Here is a 22601-nt window from a genome sequence, read left to right on the forward strand (position 1 = left end):
AGAATTGAAGGTTGAATATATCACCTATTTTCTTTCAAAAGGTCCCATGAAAAGTAGTTTATTGCACGAGTAAAAGAAGTTCAGATGCTTACCCACTATCCTAATAGTGTTTCAAATAGTTTATCCACTAACCTGATAAAGGAGTTCACTAATATAGGCATCAAAGGAGATTTTCTTTCCCTTTTATGTTTGTGCCTTGGCAGCTTTAAATCGTATCTCCCCAGCAGTTCTTGGCCAAATACACTGAAAAACTTTCTCTAGGTCATCCTCACCTTTCTGTGACTCTCTACTCTGATGTTTGTATACTGAACATCATTCTGGTCAATAATAGAAATACAAAGGAAGAGAAGCTATAAAAATCAAACATCTGTAAATAACATCTGAAGACAATATAATTGAAAATAAACTGTAAGATAAGAGTACATTTGGTCATGGGGAAAGCTGAAGTGGGAAATTTATTTCTCCATTGATCTTATTCTCTTGGGAACAGGGCAGATTGTTCTGGAAAGGAGAAAAGAAACAAACATTACTGCTGGCAAGGTAGAAATTAATTAGCTCAACTCCCTTCTGCTGTTAATATTCCAAGCAAAGGTGTTACTTCCTTAATTAATATAGAAGTAGTTATATTTAGCCAGCCACACTAAGGTAGATCGTATTCAGGTATTAAAAGTCCTTCTACTCAAAGAAGTTCGCTTCCAAGAACTTGAAAATTGGATCTGACCTTCAAGCACTCACTGTAACAATTAAGAAGCTATAAAGCAGCAAGCTTTATTGGGCTTTGCTTAATCATCATGTTAATCCTACAAAACAGGTACTATCATTATTCCTATCAAATAAAGAAACTGAAGAGGAGGAAGGTAACTTGCCAAAGAGAATAGCTAACAGGAAAGAGTGAGGGAAGGGGTGACATTGTCCAAAAAGAAATGTACTCATTACCTAACTTAAGTAACTGTAACTCCTCTGTGTATCCCCTCTATAATAACAATAAAAATATAACAATTTAAATTTAAAAAGAAACAGCTAACACGTACCTCAGCCAGGATTGAAGCCAAGAAGTATGGCCACTGAGCAACGAATGCAGGGCACTGCACTAGCTTGGCATGTTTGCTCAAGGTGGGCACTCTACCGGGCACTCTACCACAGGAGCCATGGCTCACTTCTCTGGCTTTTTTTTTTTTTAATTGGACTTTCCTGCCTAGGCTTAGCTTTGAATCAGGATCCTCAGACATCACTCTCCTGAGTAGCTAGGATTATAGGTGTGAGCCAATTGTGACCCACTTGCCACACAGTTTTAAAGGGGACAAACTGAAAAGGCCAAGCATTATAAGTAACTTAATGCAAAAGCCACAAGTATCATTAAATATGCTAAGGAAACACTGATGATGTTTGCTGTGTGCTTCACAATTCTTTAATTATAAAGAACACTGGAAGCTGGGCTGGCACCTGAAATCCTAGCTACTCAGGAGGTTGAGATCTGAGGACCACGGTTCGAAGCAGCCCAGATAGTAAAGTCCTCGAGATACTCACCTCCAATTAACCACTAAAAAGTCAAATGTGGAGGCGTGGCCTAAGCGGTAGAGTGCTAGCCTTGAGCACAAGAGCTCAGGGACAGAGCCCAGGTTCAGTTCAAGCCCCAGGGCCAGCCCTGCCCTGCCACACAAAAGAATATTGGAGAAGGTAACATCTGTCCTATCAAAACTTTACTATAACCAAGGAATGAGCCAGACACACATATAAAGTGAGGAGAGAAAGTTTGTGTTATCCCTGTATAAAAGCTACTTCTTCATCAATTCATTCAAAAGAAAGCTACAGAAATTACATTAAGACTTGATCAAAACTATTAGAAGAAATAGAGAACTATCACACAGGGATAAAGGAGTTAATTCATCCAAAAGATATAGCAACCGCTGATACGTATGAATGAACCTCAGAGCAAATGAAGCAAAAACTGTTAGAACTGAATGAACAAACAGAAGTATCTATAATTAAATTGGGGCTCAGCTCTGCTTTTAATAATCCATAAATCAAGCAGGGAAACTATCAGTAAGGTTATAAAAGATATAAATAACACTAGCAACTAATAAAAATTTTACCCTAAAGAGAAGAATGTCCTTTCTTTCAAAGTGTACAAAGAATAATAGCCAACACAGCCTAATTCTTAACCATAAAAAGACCTCAACAAATTTAAAAGGGCTGAAATTATACTAAAGAAGAGTCTCTTACCACAAAGGAATTAAACTTGAAATCAGTGACAGGAAGCAGTCTAGAAATGTATAAACACATGTGTCAAGATGGAAATAATAAAAGAAATTAGAAAATATCTTAATTGTATGACAATCAAAATGCAATAAATGAGGACATATAACATAAATTAAGTTAAGCAGTGCTAACAGGAAAGCATATGTAGCCTTAAAGGCTTAAATAAGAAAGAGAATGACTTAAGCTTCCACCTAAGAAACTAAAGGGAGACTAGATTAAAGAAAGCTAGGAGACATGTCAGGAAAATACAACAGCAACCACTTGAGGATTTCCACAAATGAAAGGTGTCATGAGACATGCAGACTTGGCCAACACACAAAGAACTTCCAGTCAGTTACCCCCACAGTTTGTAAATGTATACATACTTATGTGTACACATGAGCAAAACATTTTTAGAGTGGTATTTTCTCTATCTAGTTTTTTTTTAAGTGTTAACAAGGATTTTATTTCATATAAACGGAGTTTTCTTTCAGTAGGGAGAAATGGAAAAGAGACATTTCCTGCTCCCCTTGTAGGACATGGGAATTAAGACTTCGCTTCGCAGGGCTTTTTTTTTTTTTTTTTTTTTAAAGAAAAAGGTCATAGAACACACATCAAGTTAGATAAAGTTAAGTGCAGGGTAGAACATAACAGATGAGAACAGAATGAAAACAAAACAATAATTCTAGAAAGTTAAAATAATTTGCTAGGCACATGTTTACTATCTTAAACAGACTTTTGTTTCTTTGAAAAGTTAAGTAAAATTCTGGGTACACTTTTGAACTATGACTCCCATTCCAAATGAGGAACTTATTCCTTTCTAAGGAATTAGCAAGGGCTCAGCAGTCCCTGAGAAAAGCAGCTCATTTCTCAACAAGCGGCTGAGCAAACTAAAAACAAGCATATACATTAATATAAACTGAAAATAGAGCTAGCTACCTCTGGACTGGGACTCAAAGATTACAAATGGTACTTATAACTCAGACTGTACTGGCAAAATCTAATTCATGGTCAACCCAGTCAGAACTAAGGGAAGGAACACAAAGACAATGGGATTGCACTAGCAGTGACAGGAATGCTGAATGGAAACACCCAGGCATGCTGGGACTTCCCAAAATTCTCTGTTTATGTGGGGCCCAGTGGATATGTGCTAACCCTTCTTACTGAATTTGTGTAGAAGTCTTAAGGCTTTAATTCCAGAAGCGTTTTATAATACTAGGACAAACACCAATCCAATATACTAAACACTATTGCATAGAAAACCAAACATCTTAACTTCTCAGATACCTACAACAGCACCCTCTGCTACCAGAGAATTTTAGGCAAATAAAAATAATAGCAATCGCTCCAAAATCCATCTTAATGAGATTTTCCTTTATCTCTAAGGAGAACAGTTTAAGAAGTGATTGTTCAAAAAGCATTTTCCTAAGGGATGAAAGACCCTCAATGTTCTTTGTGGCAACTGAAACAGAAAAATCAAAATCTTGCCCCTAACAGAAAAACAGCAGAGAAGATCTGATTTTAAAACAGCTCTATGGTATTCAGATGTTCTGATAACAAGAATGCCAAGGCCAGTAAAAGAGCTTTCCATAGTAAGAGAAGGATGTGGTTTGTTTGACACTGAAAAAGATACCAGTTAGGAAAGCTGTAAGATTGTCTGCCTGGTAAAGCCCACACTGTAATGACTTTTCTGTCTAGGTTCTTTTCTTCTCAGACTCTATCTTCAATCCTTACTAGTTTGTGAAAAACTACAGTGTTAGGATGTATTTATTACCCAAGGCTAGAGGTTTATGCACACAGACCCGAGCCACTGTGAATGCACCATAAACTCAGAGATAGCTCAGGCCCACCACCACTACCTTGTCTTGATGCTTTCTGAGCTTCTAGTTTTTTAGGGTGACATCCTCTAACAGTCCAATTCTCTTATGGCAGGTTCAGAAACATAGTTGTCACCCTCCTCCCCCAATTCATATATTGAAACTTTACTCCCAGTACCTCAGAATGTTATTGTATTTGAAGAGTCTTTAAAGTGGTGATTAAGCTAAAATGGGATCGTTAAGGTCAGCCATAACCCAATCTAATATCCTTACAGACACACACACAGGCAAGACCATGCGAGGCCATGACAAGAGGCTGCTGCCAAAGAGCCTAAGAGAGACCATAGAAATCGATCTTGTCAGGCACCAGTGGCTCATGCCTATAATCTTAACTACTCAGGAGGATGAGATCTAAGGATCACAGTTCAAAGTCAGCCCAAGCAGGAAAAATTCATGAGACCTTTACCTCAAATTAACTACCAACAAGCTGGAAGTGAAGCCATTCCTCAAATGGTAAAGTGTTAGCCTTGAGTACAAGGGACAGCACCCAGACCAAGTTCAAGCCCCAGTACTGGCACAAATAAGGGAAAAGGGAAAGGAAAGGAAAACAAGTCCTGCCTCTAAGACACCTTGATCTTGGCTGAGCTGTGAGAAATAAACTTCTGTGCTTAAACCACCCTATTTGTGCTATTTTGTTATGGTGGACCCAACACACTAATACAACGGAAAATACATTTAGCTATAAAATCCCATGAATGGAGAAAGATACTACATATTAATCTACTCCTAGCTACTACTTAGGAGGCTGAGATCTGGGATCATGGTTTGAAGCCAGCACTAGGAGGAAAGTCCAAGAGACTCCTTATCTTCAGTTAACCACTAAAAAGCCGAAAGTGGAGCTATGGCTCAAGTGATAGAGAACTAGTCTTGAGGGGGGGAAAAAAAAGCTCAGGGATGGTGTCCAAGCTTTAAGTTCAAACCCCCAGGATCTGCGTGAGCATACACGCACACGCATGCACACACACAAGCACACAGGCATACGCACACAACATTCATGAAACACATCTCGACAGTTTAACCTATCTGAGTCTTCCACAAGTCACAGTAAAGCACCCCTGGAACCTTTCTCCTCTGCTACAGACACATCTCTCAAATTCACTTCCTCCCTCTGCCTTCCCCACCTCACTATCTATCTCTAAGACCATATAGAACGGCCTATGTGCCAGTATGGATGGAAGGACACCAAATCTTTCTTCTAAAGTCCTTCCCAAAGTGATACGCTTGATAGCTTTAGGTTCTAACCAACCTAAAAATCAAAGGATCACCACTACAGGGTTCTGGAAGTACCCGGCTATTTCACACCTACACAGTGTGCATGAGCTACCACTCCCCGGGCATCTGAGATAGGGGGAACTTAACCTCCTCCATAAAGGTTTCTGAGAAACATCTTCACTCCTAAAGCTGACCAGCCCCTCACTGTAGTTATTTGTGGAAGGGCCTCCTTCACTCAATGGTAAGGTCCCAACACCAGGAAATGTATTCACCTCTTACCTGCAAAAACTACTGTAGAGCAGCTGGAATAGGGTAGGTGTAAATGTGTACTGAACAAAGGAACACAAGTAAGTAAGTTCCTACCAACTCTCACCAGCATAAATCACGATATTATGCTGGGTCTCTTCCCAGCACGGTGACTGGCACAGCCAGTATTCCCTGAAAATTGGAATGGATCTCACAGACATACTTTTGACGTACAGAAACCAAACATAAGGGTAAACATTTTTTCTTAGTGTTTTTTTTTTGTTGTTGTTGTTTCTGGTTTTGTGTTTTTTTTTTTTTTGCCAGTCCTGGGGCTTGAACTCAGGGCCTGAGCACTGTGCCTGGCATCTTTTTGCTCAAGGCTAGCACTTTGCCACTTGAGCCACAGTGCCACTTTTGGCTGTTTTCTGTATATGTGGTGCTGAGGAATCGAACCCAGGGCTTCATGTATACGAGGCAAGCACTCTTGCCACTAGGCCATATTCCCAGCTCAGGGTAAACGTTTTGTATTATTCCAGTTAAAGCTTAACGGCAGACAAACTATCATTAAGCTGGGGAGGATAGAGGGTCTTATCAGGGAAGACACATGAAAGGATCCTTATGGGGTTTTAGCATGCTCTGTGTTGATCTGAGGGTGGTGGTTACACAATACGTACAAATATAAGAGCCTTCCAGACTCTTAAGAATCTCTTGAGATTAATTCATTTTATTGGAATGCATGTTCCACTTCAAAAACACAAATTATATGTATGGTCCTCATTGCCCCTTCCCTACCCAAAGAGAGAGATTGCTCATATAAACATCTGTGACGGAATGCTTAACCTTCTGAATAACAACTTTTCAGGTAAGACAAGAATAATCTAGCCAAGCAATTATAATTAAAGACGAGGTGGAACTAGACTACGGGGATACTGCCAGCCTGTCACATACCAAGAAACTTCTTCAGCCTAGAGTTGCACTGTGCCTACAGCTTCTACATGGGTAGCACTTTCATGTGGAATACAACTGGCTGGAATTCAGCCCTACTACTGATCCAGTGACATTCAAGACAGTGAGAGAAAAACAGGCTTTTATACTTAGCAGTCCTTCCTACTTTATTAAAAATCTAGACATGCTCCAAGTATGCCTGTAATTCTAGCGCTCAGGATGCTGAATCAGGAGGATGCGAACTTCAAGTGTCGGCTGTGAACTCGTCTCAAACAAACAAATACAAGAACAACAAAAACATAGACACACAGGCAAAAACATCAGAAGAAAGCCTCTATTTTTCTGACAAATTTTCTATGACTTATCTACCTACCTGAAAAATTCCTATGCATTCTGCAAAACCCAATTCAGAAGTTAACTCATTTGGGAAGGTCTTTCTAATCTCTCCACCCTTTCTATTTCTTCTTCCAGTTCTACTACTTTGCTTCACTAATTTAAATATTAGTAGTATCTACTTCTGTGACCACATTTCCCACTATAGTACCAAGTGTAACAGGGGGCTCTTACAAAGCATGCAAATGTCTACAGGGCTGTCTTCAAACATTACTACCACTGGACATGCCCTATCATTCAGAGACCCAACTCTATATTCCCAAAATAAGTGGTATTTCCTAGATAAGGCACAGACTGTACTCAAGAAGAGGGAGTGAAAAACTATAAATATTCTCTAGGACTGTGTTATTTTTAGTGTTGTGATCACCAGCTCTCAGAGTTAACTTCAGGATGGCAATCTAGAGACGAGATGGCTTAAAGGCAATGGCAGAGCCTGCTAGGTAAGCTTATGGTCCCAAAGAGAGGAAGTAAGGTACGGCACAGCACAGCTGCCTGGCCCCGAAGCAGAGGGTCACTCACTTTAAGGCAGGAATTCTGGAACAACCACGTTCTAGTGTGTGAGGACCAGACCCAACAAGCTGTGAGACCCAAGAAAGAGACAGAGACACAAGGCAGAGAGCTAAGATTGCACAGACTGCAATTTATTGGGGACTGGCTGCCAGAAGTGTGATCCCAGGGGGCAGAAAGAGCAGTTGGATCCTCCCAATGTGGGTCAGAAAGACGAACGTATTTAAGTGTGTAAGGAAAAAAGTGACTTCGTTCTGGCCACAATGTACCTAGGTTGTCTTAATACCAGAGTCAGGAGCATCCTTGGGACCAAGGTCAGATGGTTTTATCCATTTATACTGCGCTGGGATACCATGCAGGAAAAACTAGCTAGGGTTTCTCAGGACAATCATGGTGGTCTTGACTCAAAATATTAAGTTATAGCTATATAGCAGGGACTCCAGCACTCCATGCTTATATCTATGCTTATATATGTACAACAATAAGTAACATGTGACCATAAACAAATTCTTTTACCTTCTTGTGCCTCAGTTCCTTCACCTTAAAATGGAGGCTTAGTAATGGAACCGACAACCTCAAATGGCAGTGAAGGGCTCAATGAGATCATATGAAATGCTCAGAACCTGGTGTATGGTGGGCACGCAGACATCTGCTCTTTATTCTGCAGCTCTGAGATAAGACCACAATCTTGGTTTTATTTGGTCTTAATCATATTCCCGCCCTTCCTAGCAGTGGGGCCAAACCTATTCCCTGGGTTTCCTTGCATGCACTCTGATTCCCCTTGTGTGTGGGGATAACCTAGGCATCCCCTCTCCAGCAATGCTATAGCTTTTTTCCCTTTTAGTGAAAACAGCAGCTTCCTATTTCATTTCCCTGATGACCTCTCCCCTCTTTAACAGATTAATGACAGCAAATTGATCAAATAAACAGTTCCCTACAGTGCCTCTCATAAATATTCTTATAGATAACAAGGTTAAATAATGACAATGTTAAGAATTTCAGCCCTACAATCTAATGTGAAAATCAATCTTCCCTCCCTCCATCTCTTCCACACTCTCTTCAGCTTCCTTTCAGGGTAAGAAAGAGATTCAACTGTGCATTGTGACAACAGAATGAAGGTGCCCATTTCACCTTCCATGGAGGCTGGTCCTTTAGCTGCCCACCAGTGCAGTTTTACTTGGAGTCAGTTGGGGTATATGAATGTAAAAACAACTTACTTATGTGTCTTGTGTTAATGACAGACAAATACCCAATGTCTGTGGCATTTTATTTTAAGGGGTTAGGATGACATTAATGCAAAAAGGCTCTTAAGGAAAGCAAAAATAAAGAGGAAATGAAAGAATAAAAACTGAGAGGCACTGAGTTAATTCATGAAGTTTACTGCCAGGATCCCATATCCAAGTGGAAAAGGCATTGTTGGCCAGGCCTTGTCTTTCATTCACCTTTGGGGGGGGGAGGGGAAGGGCAAAGGAGACAGGGACTACTGAGAAAGGATGGCACAGCCCTTATGTCCTCCTCTCCTCTAGTCGATACCATCTCTGTCACCTCTAGGTCTAATAAAGTAGTTAGTGCTGATGTTTATATAAAAAGATGTTGAGTTTAGTTTTGCTTGTGGGACAGGTGGGTAGAATTGCTGAGTAGATGATTAGAAATAAAGGTCTGGCTCACAGCAGAGTGTGTTAATACAGATTGGAGAGCTATCAAGAGCTGAAACAAGGGCTGGGGATATAGCCTAGTGGCAAGAGTGCCTGCCTCGGATACACGAGGCCCTAGGTTCGATTCCCCAGCACCACATATACAGAAAACGGCCAGAAGCGGCGCTGTGGCTCAAGTGGCAGAGTGCTAGCCTTGAGCGGGAAAAAGCCAGGGACAGTGCTCAGGCCCTGAGTCCAAGGCCCAGGACTGGCCAAAATAAAAAGAGCTGAAACAAGTCAGGTGCACTGGCTCATGTATGTAATCCCAGTTACTTAGGATGCAGAGATCAAGAGGATCGTGGTTCAAGGCTAACCTGTGGGGGGGGGCGGACAGGGAGTAAGATCCCATTTCAACCAATAAATCTGGTTATGGTGGCGCTCCTGCAGTCCAACAACATGGAAAGCATAAATAGGATGAGTGTGGTCCAAGACAGCAAACAGGCAAAAATAGAAGACTATTCGAAAAATAACAAGAGTTGGGGGTATGGGTCAATGTGGGGGGGGGGGGGGTAGAGGGGGACTGGGAGTTGAACTTAGCATCTCTGGCTTTTCACTTTACCACCTGACCCCCCAATAAATATATATACACACATATATTATCCCCATTCACAAATAAATTTATTTTTTTTAGTTGTATTTGAAATTTTATATCTTTTTTTTTCAAATTTTTATTATCAAACTGATGTACAGAGAGGTTAGTTTCATACGTTGGGCATTGGATACATTTCTTGTACTGTTTGTTCACAAATAAATTTATTTGATAAAAGACATTATTTCAAGTGCACAAACTAAGTCAGTCTCTAGTGTCACATTGGTAAATTCCTAAGGTACTATATGAATTAATAGGATTCAGGTGTTATTTTTAAGTTATACTTTCTACATGTTGCTGGGTACTTTATCCTGGATTCTTTATTTTAAAGGTATATTAGTACTAACGGGTTTGCAACAAATGCCAAGCACTAAGGGAAAAATTACCTAATGCCCTATTATACAGAATATGGCTAAACCAAAACCATGTGAGGCTTCCTGCTGTGATTTATGCATTTTGCCTTCAACTTTAACCAGAATTACAAGATAATAAAAGTGATCATAGCTGGGTGCCAATGGCTCACATTTGGAAGGATGCAAACAGGAAGACTGAGTTTCGAGAACTTCTCAACCCACAGTTGGGGTCAGTGAGTGTTGTGTGCCTGTTATTCTAAGCTACCTGTGAACTGAGACTGGGAGGCCTGTGGTACTAAGCCAGCCTAAGGAAGCAAAACCCACCGGACCCTATCTCTGTGGAGGGAAGTTAGACAAAGTGGTGCTCACCTGTGAACCCCAGGAAGACAGCAAGCCTAAAGCAGGCAGACTGTGGCTCAGGCATACACCAGGGCAGGAAGGGAAACCTCAACCCAAAAATAACCACAAAAAGTAGGGTGAAGGCATGGCTCAGCAGTAATGTACTAGCTTACCAAACAAAGCCTGAGGCCCTGAGTTCAATCCCCAGTACCACTAAAAAAAAAGGAAAAAACAAAACTAAAACTGAACACCTGACCTAAATGCTTCCACACTCTAATTCCTAACGAAGAGTCTATTTAATAATAAAAAGGAGAGCTGTGGCCAGGTGCCAGTGGCTCATGCCTATAATCATAACTACTCAGGAGGCTGAGACCTGAGTGTTGTGGTTTAAAGCCAGCATGGATAGGAGAATAGGTAAGACTTTTATCTCCAATTAACCACCAAAAGTTGCAAGTGGAGCTCTGGCAGAGTGCTAGCTTTGAGCACAAAAAGCTCAGGGGCAGTGGCCAAGCCCTGAGTTCGAGCCCCAGGACTGGTACATGTGCACACACACACAGCACGCATGCGTGCACACACACACACACACACACACACGGAGAAATGTAAGTGACATGAAAATATTCTAAGTTCTCAAATAGGAGCACCTCAACAAAAGTAGGCTGACTCTAATGAAGGCAGGTATTCTCTGAAAATCTGTGTACTAACTAACCTCTACAAAGAATTCAAAGTACAAAGAATGGACTATGCATCTGTAGGGGCACCAATTTTGTTGGAGAAGTCAAGCATACAGAAAATTAAAGAAAAAGAATAATGGCTGGCCCTGCCTCCTTGTCATCGTTTCCAGCCAGGCCACTGCAACAGCCCCCTAATTCATTATTCCATCCACACCGTCCTTGAAACTTGGACACAACACTCAAAAACCTAAGACCTTCCTCCAGAGAATTTGATTGTGTGCAGACTAGGTGCTAGTATTTTATTTTGTTTCTGTGGTTTTTTAACTCGGAGCCCTGAGCTTGCGGGGGAGGCCTTCTACCGCGTAGGCCATGCCTCTCATCCAGCACTTATACTTTCTAAAGCGTTTCAGTGATTCTAATACACAGCAGTCTAAGCATCACTGTTCTGCCCCAGGGTGGACCTGTGGTCCTCCAAGCACCACCGGCACAAATCCAAGTTCCTGACCAAGCCATCTTCATGCATCTCAACGACCTTTGTCTCCAGCCTACATACTCCACAGATCCCTAGGGTGCTCCAGCCACAAGGACTCACCATGGCCTTTGTGCCCTGCAAGAAGTTTCTTACACAGCAAATGTTCTTCATCAACACCAATCCCACGCTCTGATTATCAAACTCCCAACCAACCAGTTCAAGAGCTGCTTCCTTTTGGAAGCATTAAGCAACTCCCTTAGGTTGATGGTTACTCTCTTGTATTCTTAACAAAACTTTGGACACAGGTCTACTCTGACATTTATCACTATTTGTAGTACTTACCTTTCTGCCTCTCCTAATGCCCTGTGCATTCCACAAAGGCAGGAACTGTATCTTCAATTTCCCAATATCTGGCAACTGCCAAAACCCAAGGAATATTCAATAACTGTTTTATTAAAAGCATGACACAGTGACAGAATTAATAACAGTATGAGCAATGACAAAGGCAATTCCATATGAAGTGCCAAATTAGTATGAATGGCGAATCAATCTCTGGGAAACATTGCAGGGAGAGGCTGCTTCAGGCAGATACAGAGAGGGAAGACTCTGTAGGGCACTGGAACTTGTTCTTAAGTAGGAAGAAAATATCAAAGGAAGGAAAATATCCCAACAGGCTCAGAGCAGAGCCAAGTATGGGCAACAGCTCACTGGGTAGGGCAAAGCCATTTAGTTCTGCCTTAGCAGTACAATACTGGGAAGGACAAGACTGATAAGAGGCATCTACAACTTTGGAACTATTTTACTAAAAAAGACATATCAGGAAGATAACATGAGCACTGGCACAAAGATAATCACAGGCACTCTGTGATCTACATGTATTAGTACATGTATTAGCACAGAGAAAGGTAGCACACACTGTAGTGCTTGAGAATACAATCTCAACATTTGAGAGGCAGGGGGATTTATGAGTTCAAGGCCAGCCTGGGTTACACAGCAAAATCTTGTCTCAAAAAAAAAAGCAAAATGAAGAGTTAAAAAATCAGACCACTGGGCAACCAGTTCTATGTTTGTAGACAAGAAACTCAATCCCTGCATCCAAATTTCATTAATAAGTAAATAAATGCTAATGGGCATTTATTCATAAGAATCCATGTCCATTCATTAGGATAGTTTCGTTATACTGGATTAACAAAGAACTCCATTTTTAAAATAGTGCTTTTAAGATAAAACATTTTAAAGCTTTAAAAACAAGTAATACCCTGTTTTTGCAAATAATACTTATTTAATAAAGACCACCCAATTACAACACTATAATTTGAATAAGGAATGTACAGGGCCAGGTGCCTACTGCTCACACCTGTAATCCTAACTACTCAGGAGGCTGAGATCAGAGGATGGAGGTTCAAAGCCAGAATAAGAGTCTTATCAGTTAACAAGGAAAAAAACCACCCCAAAACTGGAAGAGGAGCTGTGGCTCAATGAGTAGAGTACCAGCTTTAAGGAAAAACAAAAAACAAGGGAGAGTGCAAGGCACTGAATCCAAGCCCCAGTACTAGTGCAAAAAAGGAATGTGCAAGGGAAGCTAATGTTGCTAACATTTGGACATTTGCTAAAATTATTTTCTGTGTAGATAACACATACTATAACCTATAGCCCAAACTTCAGGGCAGAATTATTTTATTAGATGTGTATGGGTGTTATTTTGTTTAAAAAACAACAACAAAAGAACAGCAGTGCTTTAAGCAAATAAGCAAAGTCTATTTGCTTATATAACCACTGCACATTTCTTTCAAGAAAGAAAAAGTATCTGCTTGGAAATAATTCATCTTAGTTCCACTCCAGTGTCAGTATCCAAACTCACTCACAACTTCACTTCAAGGTAACAGAAGTGTAATCCTACACCACATGCTTGAGTGCCAGTGCCAGAATACAGGTGATGTCCTAAGGACCACCACACCAAAGGAAGACTCTAGGCCCCTACCTGGCACATAGAACCAGTCAGTGATTAACAGGACTAGTATTCTTATTATCCTGATTATTGAATGGGCATGGGCCCATTCCAATAATCCCATGTCATAAAACTAAATAGCTGAATAATCTGACATGAAAAAAATCTTAACCATGAACATTATTTGACATAGAGGGGGGCAAGCTTCAATTTATTTAATAAAGAAGCCATTGCTTTATAAAGTTACCAAAATAGTACCACCCACCGTTAGGTAGGACATGTAAAATTTTACCTATAATACCTTTTTATTTGTTAAGGAACATTTCCTATAGGATACTGGCATTTCCCTGTATATTTCCAACTCCTTCCTATTGTCCTTCCTCCACTCTCTTCTCCTCTCTCATTATGTAGCCTCAAGCTCCAGATCCTTCTGCTTCTGCCTCCTGAGTTCCTGAGTACAGGGACGTTAGGCATGTGCTACCACACTTGCCTTTTGTTTGTTTGTTTTTGATGCTGGTCTTTTTTGGTGCCAGTCCTGGGGCCTGAACTAAGGGCCTGGACACAATCCCTGAGATTCTTTTTCTCAAGACTGGCACTCGACAACTTGAGCCACAGTGCCACTTCCAGCTTTTTCTGAGTAGTTTATTGGAGGTAGAGTCTCATGAACTTTCCTGCCTGGTCTGGCTTAGAACCACAATCCTCAGACCTCAACCTCCTGAGTAGCTAAGGGTTAACAGGCGTGAGCCACCAGTGCCTGGTCTCCCCATAAATTCTTAAGGAACATTCTCCTACGGTGGCTTTTCAGGACCCCTAAGCCTTTGAGGCTAAGGGAAGAGCCTACACAGCAAAATGGGAACTGGTTCTAATCATAACTCTGCCACATATGAGCTCTGTCCTTACAAAATATTTACATGGCTAAGACCACCTTCTACCATTTGTAAGAACATAAAATTGGACTGGGTCCCAACATATAAATCTACAGTACTTCCAACTCTCCCACACTCCTGAACAACACCAAGAAGCTTACTTTAGAAACAGTTATGATGCGAGTGCTGCACACTTGATAAACTAGAAATGCTACTGCAAATACATTAATAATGGCAGCAACAAAGCTCAGTTCAAGAGTGAATGTGCAACCCTGTAAATACCCTGGTGGCATGAAACACTGCAGGAAAGAGACAGTGAGAGTGGTACAAGAGGAGACTGTTGTTTGGGTGTGGTTTGGGAGATCCCTTCCCGGGACATTCCAGCAACCAGTGGCAAACATAGGAACAAACCCCAAGCAAGGAAACTTGAAACTTTTTAAGCTCAATCTGCCAGCTATCACATCTCAAGTCCAACAAACTCTTTAAGACCCGATATTAAGAATTCCAATAGAAAAATCTAGACCTGGAAACATCTTAAGAGTTTCAGGGAAAAAAAAGCCCAAACAGCATGTTTAAAAAAAAAAAAATCACACCCTGCCCCATCAGTAAAACGTATATCATTGTAGTTAAGCAGATTCTCTTACCTACCACATCCCAGCCCATGCGCTGGTCGCAGGGCCTTAAGAGGAAGACCATTGATCAACAGAATGAACGTAATGGGAAAACGTGCTGACTGGTAACAAACACCAGTGAAAGACGATACAGCATTAACTCAAGGCATAGCCATCACAGAGACCTGACTGCAATACAGTTTGTGGTCCCACTTCTAGCCACAATCTATATGGAATTGGATTCTAAATCTGTAAACTACAGGACAACCTTCCTATTTCTCACTACCTAAACGGCCAATTTCCTGTTTGAAAACCTAAAATCTTGTAAATAGTGTTAATAAACATGCTGTTTGATTCGATTTATTTTAATTGGACAGTATTTTTTAAGTTATGATTCCATGTATGGACCTTAGTTTAATTCTATACCCAATTTTCCATGTTTGTCAATTTCCAAATCTGTGATGGATATTACCTACAAGAATCAATGCTATCCTTGATTTTTAGTTAGGAGCTCAAACTTCGAAGTACCAGCAGATGTAGAGGTAACGCTGAATGAGCAAAAAATAAAAATTCCTTATTTCATCAAATTAATGTTTAAATAAGTAGAAAGCAGACGGAAGAAAAGGCTCTTTCAAAGGAGTATTAGTTCATATTAGAAAAAAAAAAACACCTAAAAACTAGAATTTGCTTTATTAACTGCAAAACTAATAGTGGGTGCAGGTGGCTCATGCTATAATCCAAGCTACTTGGAAGGCTGAGATTGCAGTTTAAAGCCAGCCAAGGTAAGAAAGTCTGTGAGACTCTTATATCTAGTTAATCACCCAAAAAACCAGAAGTGGAGCCGTGGCTCAAGTGATAGAGTACAAGCTTTGAGCAAAAAAGCTCATGGACAGCGCCCAGGCCCAGAGTTCAACTCCTAGGGCTGGCACCAAAAACAACAACAACAACAACAACAAAACCTGCATAAACTAGACTAATATTGTTTCTATTGAGAAATGGAGCCCTATATAGCACTGCACTTAGAAGCTGACTGTCTTTATAAGAAAAAAGCTTCCAAAATCATGCTAAAGGACATGAATCACACATACTACTCATAGATAGAAAGGGCCTAAGGCCTCCCTGGCTTGCTGATTTTTTTTTTTTTGGCCAGTCCTGGGCCTTGGACCCAGGGCCTGAGCACTGTCCCTGGCTTCTTCCCGCTCAAGGCTAGCACTCTGCCACTTGAGCCACAGCGCCGCTTCTGGCCGTTTTCTGTATATGTGGTTCTGTGGAATCGAACCTAGGGCCTCGTGTATCCGAGGCAGGCACTCTTGCCACTAGGCTATATCCCCAGCTCCCTGGATTGCTGATTTTAAAGCCTTAGAGATATATTCAAACTTATTTTCTCAATATTCAAATCAACTTTCAGATAAAAGTAAGTAAATTATAAAAGGGTAAGTAGTATTATACATAAGAATTATATGACTTGCTTAGTCTCACTGTAGGATAAAGGGTAACTCATCCCAAATGATATTTTCCTTTCCAACTGAAGAAAACAAACAAACGACTTTTGCTTCAAAGGAGGTTCAGAGGCTGTACATCCACTATTAGAGGCGGCAGCCATGTGCGCTCATTTAAATTTAAATTAATATTATATAAAATGTTAAATTCTCATTTGCTCCAAGCACACTATATACACATATGGAAACATCATTATGAAGCCTCCTCATATTATAAGTACCTCTGAACCCCCAAATAAAGAATTAGAAGATAAAACTTTCAATTCTATTCTTCAGCCACACCCACCCTTTTTACGGGCTCCTGTGGTTAGGCACCAGACATTTCGGCCACAAGTTGTACTGGGTGGTGCTGCTCTAGAACAATGTTTCTCAAATTTCAATGTGCAAAAGAAATCATCAGGACAGACTGCTAGGCCTCCAGTAGGTAGGTGACTTCTGCCTGCATGTGCATTTCAAACAAGCTTCAAGGTAAGGATGAAATTGCCCATCATCTGAGTACTGATCTCTGTGATCTCGGGTTGTTTTGCTGTTGTTGTTTTTTATTTTTTTTCCTAATCCATCATATGCTAACACTTTTATACAATACCAGAAAAGTGGAATACACAGGAAAAAAAAAATCCAAGACCCTAGGAGTCAAATTTTTATTACTAGATTCAACAGGCTTCTGTACCAGTTCTAAACTTGTTTCAGGAAACAGTCCACAGACCCACGTGAGGATTACTGTTGAGTGGCCTGGTCTCGAAAATATCATTTTATACATTTAAGACAATGCCTTTCTGGAACCAGTCACCGACATACTTTTTCATGTCCTCTATCATTCTGATGTACTTTTCCAACTCAAAGCAAAACTGTTCATTCCAGCTGGGCGCTGTTGGCTCCTGGCTACTTCAGGAGGCTGAGATCTGAGGACTGCAGTTTAAAGCCAGCCCGGGGGGAGAAAAGTCCAAGAGACTCATCTCCAATAAACCACCAATAAACTGCCAGAAATGGAGCTGTTGCTCAAGTGGCAGAGTGCTAGCCTTGAGCAAAAAAGTTAAGGGACAGTGTCCAGGCTCTGTATTTTTTTTTTTTTTTTTTTGGCCAGTCCTGGGCCTTGGACTCAGGACCTGAGCACTGTCCCTGGCTTCTTCCCGCTCAAGGCTAGCACTCTGCCACTTGAGCCACAGCGCCGCTTCTGGCCGTTTTCTGTATATGTGGTGCTGGGGAATCGAACCTAGGGCCTCGTGTATATGAGACAGGCACTCTTGCCACTAGGCTATATCCCCAGCCCAGTGTCCAGGCTCTGATTTCAATCCCCAACACATACAGCAAAACAAACAAACAAACCCCTGCTAATTCCATTAAACTGAATGTAGTTTAAAATATCCCTTAAAGTGACAGTATCGGTATGAGGTAAGCTTAAGAAGCAAACTAATGGTGTCATCATTTGTGATGTGATCCAAATGTCACATGACCAGCAATGTTGACTAATTTTTAAATTCATACCCATAGTTGATTTCCCACTGCTAACATCGCTACAATTGTTAAGCCAAAATAGGGAACAGTAATAAAGCAGTAAATAAAGTCTGTATTGACTATGTAAAATTTCTTTCCGTAAATAAAACCCAAAAGGACCTGGATCTAGTTCGCTAGACATAATTCCTCAAAAGATTTGGAAATGCTGCTAGTTTTTCCTGAGAGCCCAGGTACACTTTTTTCACTCATAGACAAGGGCTCCTCATAGGAAGGAGCCTGGCAAGGCCCCTCACCAAGCGTTTTCCCCAATCTACATCTCAACCAAATGAACTAATCCATGCTTTCAACTTCATGTCCAGTCCAACAAACGGGCTTCCCTAAAGAAATATCTAGGAAAAATTCAAGTCCAACTACCTCCTAGAGCTGCTCTTAGGGTATTTTGGTTGCTCCAGAATTTTGTTTTACCGATTTGTTTTTCCTCAAGTAAATCATAAAAGAAGCCTCTGGGAACTTTAATATGAGATGCTTTTTCTGTATAAGTGAACTTGGTATTCATATCCTCTGCAGAATAATACATTTAACTAGACATTATTTTAAGAAAAACTCCACTTAGCATTAATAGAAGTTGTAAGATATCTCATAAAACTCTGGGGAATATAAAGATGGAGGGAGTAATTTTTATTATTCCTATTCAATGTAAGAAAAAAAGAAAGTTCTTTTCCTAATGTTGAATGAAATGATAGAAGAATGAATAAAAAGCAGTACATTAAAAGCCCAGTGCTGGTCACTCACACCAATAATACAAGCTACTCCAGGAGGCTGTGAGATCTGAGGATCATGGTTCAAGGTCAACCCAGGCAAGAAAGTCACAACCACCAAAAAAGGTGAAAGTGGTAGAACATGCTAGCCTTGTGCAGGAAGGCTCAGAGACAGTGCCCAGGCCCTGAATTCAAGCCCCAGACCAGCACACTCATGCGTGTACACATGCACGCGTACACACACACACACACACACAGCAGTGTAGTACAAAAAGCAAAACCTCTCATGAGCTTTTGCCACAGATTCCCCTCTAATCCCACCTGCAGAGGCTGATGGCTGGAATGAGAATCCCAGGCCCTTCAAGGCTGTCTTACAGTTGTCCCATACCCTGGACTCCAACCTTAACTCCAAAGAGAAAGATCAGTTCCCTTAAGAACAAGGGAGAAGCTCCAAAGAGAAAGATCAGTTCCCTTAAGAACAAGGGAGAAAGGAGGGCTGCCCAGAAGAATGCAGAAGCCCCTGGTGCCCTCCCCAGGCCAACTGACATAGGCTGAGACTACAGAACCTGCTCAAGGGCAAAAACGCCTGAGGAAGTCAGCCTCCAGTAGAAGCCAACCTGGAGCATACAAAACAAGTTTTGGTATAACTTAAGTCAATGATTGGGGTGGAGGGAGAGAGAGGGGCAGGCAAGTGAAGAGAGATGGGAGTAGGAAATAAGTTTGGGAATCACGAACATCCATGAACTAGCTCTGTACACAGAATCAGCAAAAGCTCACATAACAAAACTCTGTGGCATTCACAGACGCGTCACCAATTCCCTAAGGGTTCCCTGAGTCTCAGAAGAAAAAGTCTTCCTCTAAGAAGGTAGGAACTAAAGTTCAATACTAACCGGAAGCCAGCCCTTTCAGATAAAGGCAATCTTAGAATAATAATAATAATAATAAAAGAAAGAAAGAAAAAAGACAAGGCTGACCAGCAATGGAGGCTCATGTAATCCTAGCAACTCAGGAGGCTGAGATCTGTGGATTGAAAGTCCATGACTCTCATCTCCAATTAATCACCCAAAAAGCTGGAAGTGGAGATGTGGCACAATAGGTAGCACACCAGCCTTGAACTGAAAAAGCTCAGAGACAGCACCCAGGCTCTAAGTTCAAGTTCCAGGGCCAGTAAATAAATAGGTTCCCCAAATAAAATACCTTGGTTACCCAGTATATAAGAAAATATGAAATACATTAAAATTTTGACTGACTGCTTCATAAAAACAAAATCTGTAAACAATAACTTTAAGGGACAGAAAAGTGAAAAATCTCCCTTCACCTATTTAGAAAATTCAAGTATCTGTCCATCACTTTCTATGTAGGTTTGGATTCGCATCCTGGGATTATCCTTTAGTTCTACTCTTCCTTATTCCTGAAGTTTTCAAATGTTGTTTTAGCATGTTAAGTTCTTCTGCAATAACAGATAAAAGCACAACAGGAGTGTACTGGAAGATAAAAGTTGTTTTTTTTTCCTTGTTATTTTTAAGTCCTTCCTTGTAATTATAAAGCAAAAGCATTCATCAGTTGAAATAAAAAAAAAACTACTTTGATTCTTCAAAATAGGGGCTACTGAATTTATATCATATATACATCACAGATTCAAAAGGTCCCAGAAAAGAATGATGGAAAATTACACTAAAAAATAAAACAAAATAAAAACAAAAAAGACTGAGCCAGTCACTGGTGGCTCACTCCTGTAATCCTAACTGTTCCATAGGCTGAGATCTGAGGATAATGGTTCAAAGCCAGCCCAGGCAGGAAAGTTTGAAGACTCTTATCTCCAATTAACCACATCCACACAAAAAGAGGACATACAGATACATTATCACAAACTATAAAAACCAACAAACACAGGTGTTACAGGCAAAAAAAAAAATAAACATCTCCTTGGGCTTTATGCTAATGATTTTGTTCAAAAATGGGAATGAAGGGGTGGATATTTTAAAATAACTCCATTTTACTACCTCCAGGACTTTTATGGAAGTAACAAAATTTCTCATGGTATCACGCCTCCACAAACACAAAGAAAAGAAAAGAATATTTTAGCAAGGAAAAAGTGAGAGCACACTCCCTGAGAACTTCATGATTATCATACCCAAGGCTGTGCCTGAACTCCTGAGTGCAATTATGGAGAGGAAGGGAAAGGATGCCCTCACTATCTAATACACCTTTCTTCACTGACAAAATCCTTGAAATGGAAAGGTAAGAAGGAACACATGTGTAAGAAAAACTAAAAGAAAGTGTATCAGCTAATCTGGTACCATATTACAACATATTACAAGTACTTTTGAACTTTTAAAAAGTATCTTTGGAGGAGTTGCTACACACACACACACACACACACACACACACACATACACACACACTTTGGATCCAGATGATATGGGTTCGAACCCTAACTCTACTTTTACTGGCTTTACAGCTTTGACTAGTTACTTCCTTTCTCTCAAGTCCACCTTCATGAATTGGCTGCCACAGCACTTTGTCCTCAGTACCTGGCTGAGTGCTGGACACATACCAGGTATTTAGTCCCAGCTAGTTCTTTTTGTTCTTCTAAGTATGTCACATTCCACTGCAAACAAAAATGTTCTCTAGGGAAAAGATACCTAAGCCTTGGCTATTATTTTGTGTATTTCACACAGTTTTCAGTATAACAAGCTGACACAGGGAATGCAATCCGTTCCATGGAATTCACTGAAGCTTTTCACCTGAATTAAACACAACTTTTATGAGGGATGAAGGTGGACTAGACCCATAAAGTACTAGGCATTTAATAATACCGAGCCATTTAATATATACTAGGTACTTACTAAACTATCTCAAGCTTTGCTACACTGGGGAAAGCTGGAGAAGAAAAAAAGTGACAGCACAATTTGCTTAGCTCATGTGTACATTGTCACTGTCCTGTACCAAAAGTTCTTCTGCAAGTAGTCTCTGAATGCCAAAACCTGTTCAAAGGGCTTCAGAACACGTGGGATTCATATGGTAATTGATCAAATAGTCTGCCCATGAAAACTGAAAAACATCAGTACATAAGGTGGGAGCAAAGCCTATTGGGATACAAGACATAACCACAAGTTCTGCTTAGGGCTAAGTTGTATGTCCACACCAAAAAAAAAAAAGTCTTTGAAATTTAAATAAATCAAAGAGCTCTACAAGACACAGCAGTAGCCCAATGGCCTACTGTTTCCGGTAAGTTTTCTGCAATATTGGATTAGTAAAATCACAAAGACATGCTCTCTCCTAAAGAGATCCAATTACGCTTCAGATTTCCTTTGGTATTTAATAGTCGTAAGAAAAGTAAATCAATAAACAACATTCATCGATAAGTACTTTCTTCCAGAAATGCAGCAAGGTTTGTTGTGATTCTCTAACTGGTCTTTCAACTTCTTGTGTGGTTTTCCCTGAAGCAACATACTGAGGAGTACAGAGACTCCTCAACTATACTAATAATAAACTACAAAAATAATAATAAAGATAGAGGGCAATTAAAAGTTGCGGTAAGAGCAATCACTGACAGTTTATGGTTCTGTAACAGAAGGGCAAAAGAGCTAACTGCAGGATAAAAAAAAAATCAAGACTTGGGTGAGACAGCAACACTGAGGCACAATTCGAACTGTACAAGAAATCTGCTTTGCTATACCAAGAACAGCACCACGGTCTGTTTACAACTGGAGATATTCCAAAACTAACTTATAGATGAGAAGGGGATTAAGGAGAAGAAGGAAAAATAGAAGATGCACAGTACAGGTTACCTCACTCTTTAAACACCACAGACTCTCAGTCCACCCATGAAATCTGCTCCAGGACAGGGCAAACTTTAAAATTAATCATCTTAACACACTATATTTTCTCAAGCCTTTGGTTTAAAGTGATGGGTTGCTTA

General features: G+C 40.5%; 1 protein-coding gene and 1 long non-coding RNA gene across 3 annotated transcripts in view; one reads left to right on the forward strand and one right to left on the reverse strand.

The window, feature by feature from the left end:
• Nucleotides 1–22601, reverse strand: part of Chd6 (chromodomain helicase DNA binding protein 6) — a 140874-nt gene that overhangs the window by 116465 nt on the left and 1808 nt on the right. The window lies entirely within an intron of this gene.
• On the forward strand, nt 1290–2843 carry LOC125353696. The gene is made up of 2 exons (XR_007211349.1): nt 1290–2403; nt 2489–2843. It is a non-coding gene; the product is annotated as an uncharacterized LOC125353696 (long non-coding RNA).

This window comes from Perognathus longimembris, chromosome 6 (assembly GCF_023159225.1).
Source record: "Perognathus longimembris pacificus isolate PPM17 chromosome 6, ASM2315922v1, whole genome shotgun sequence".
Classification (NCBI taxonomy): Eukaryota; Metazoa; Chordata; class Mammalia; order Rodentia; family Heteromyidae; genus Perognathus; species Perognathus longimembris.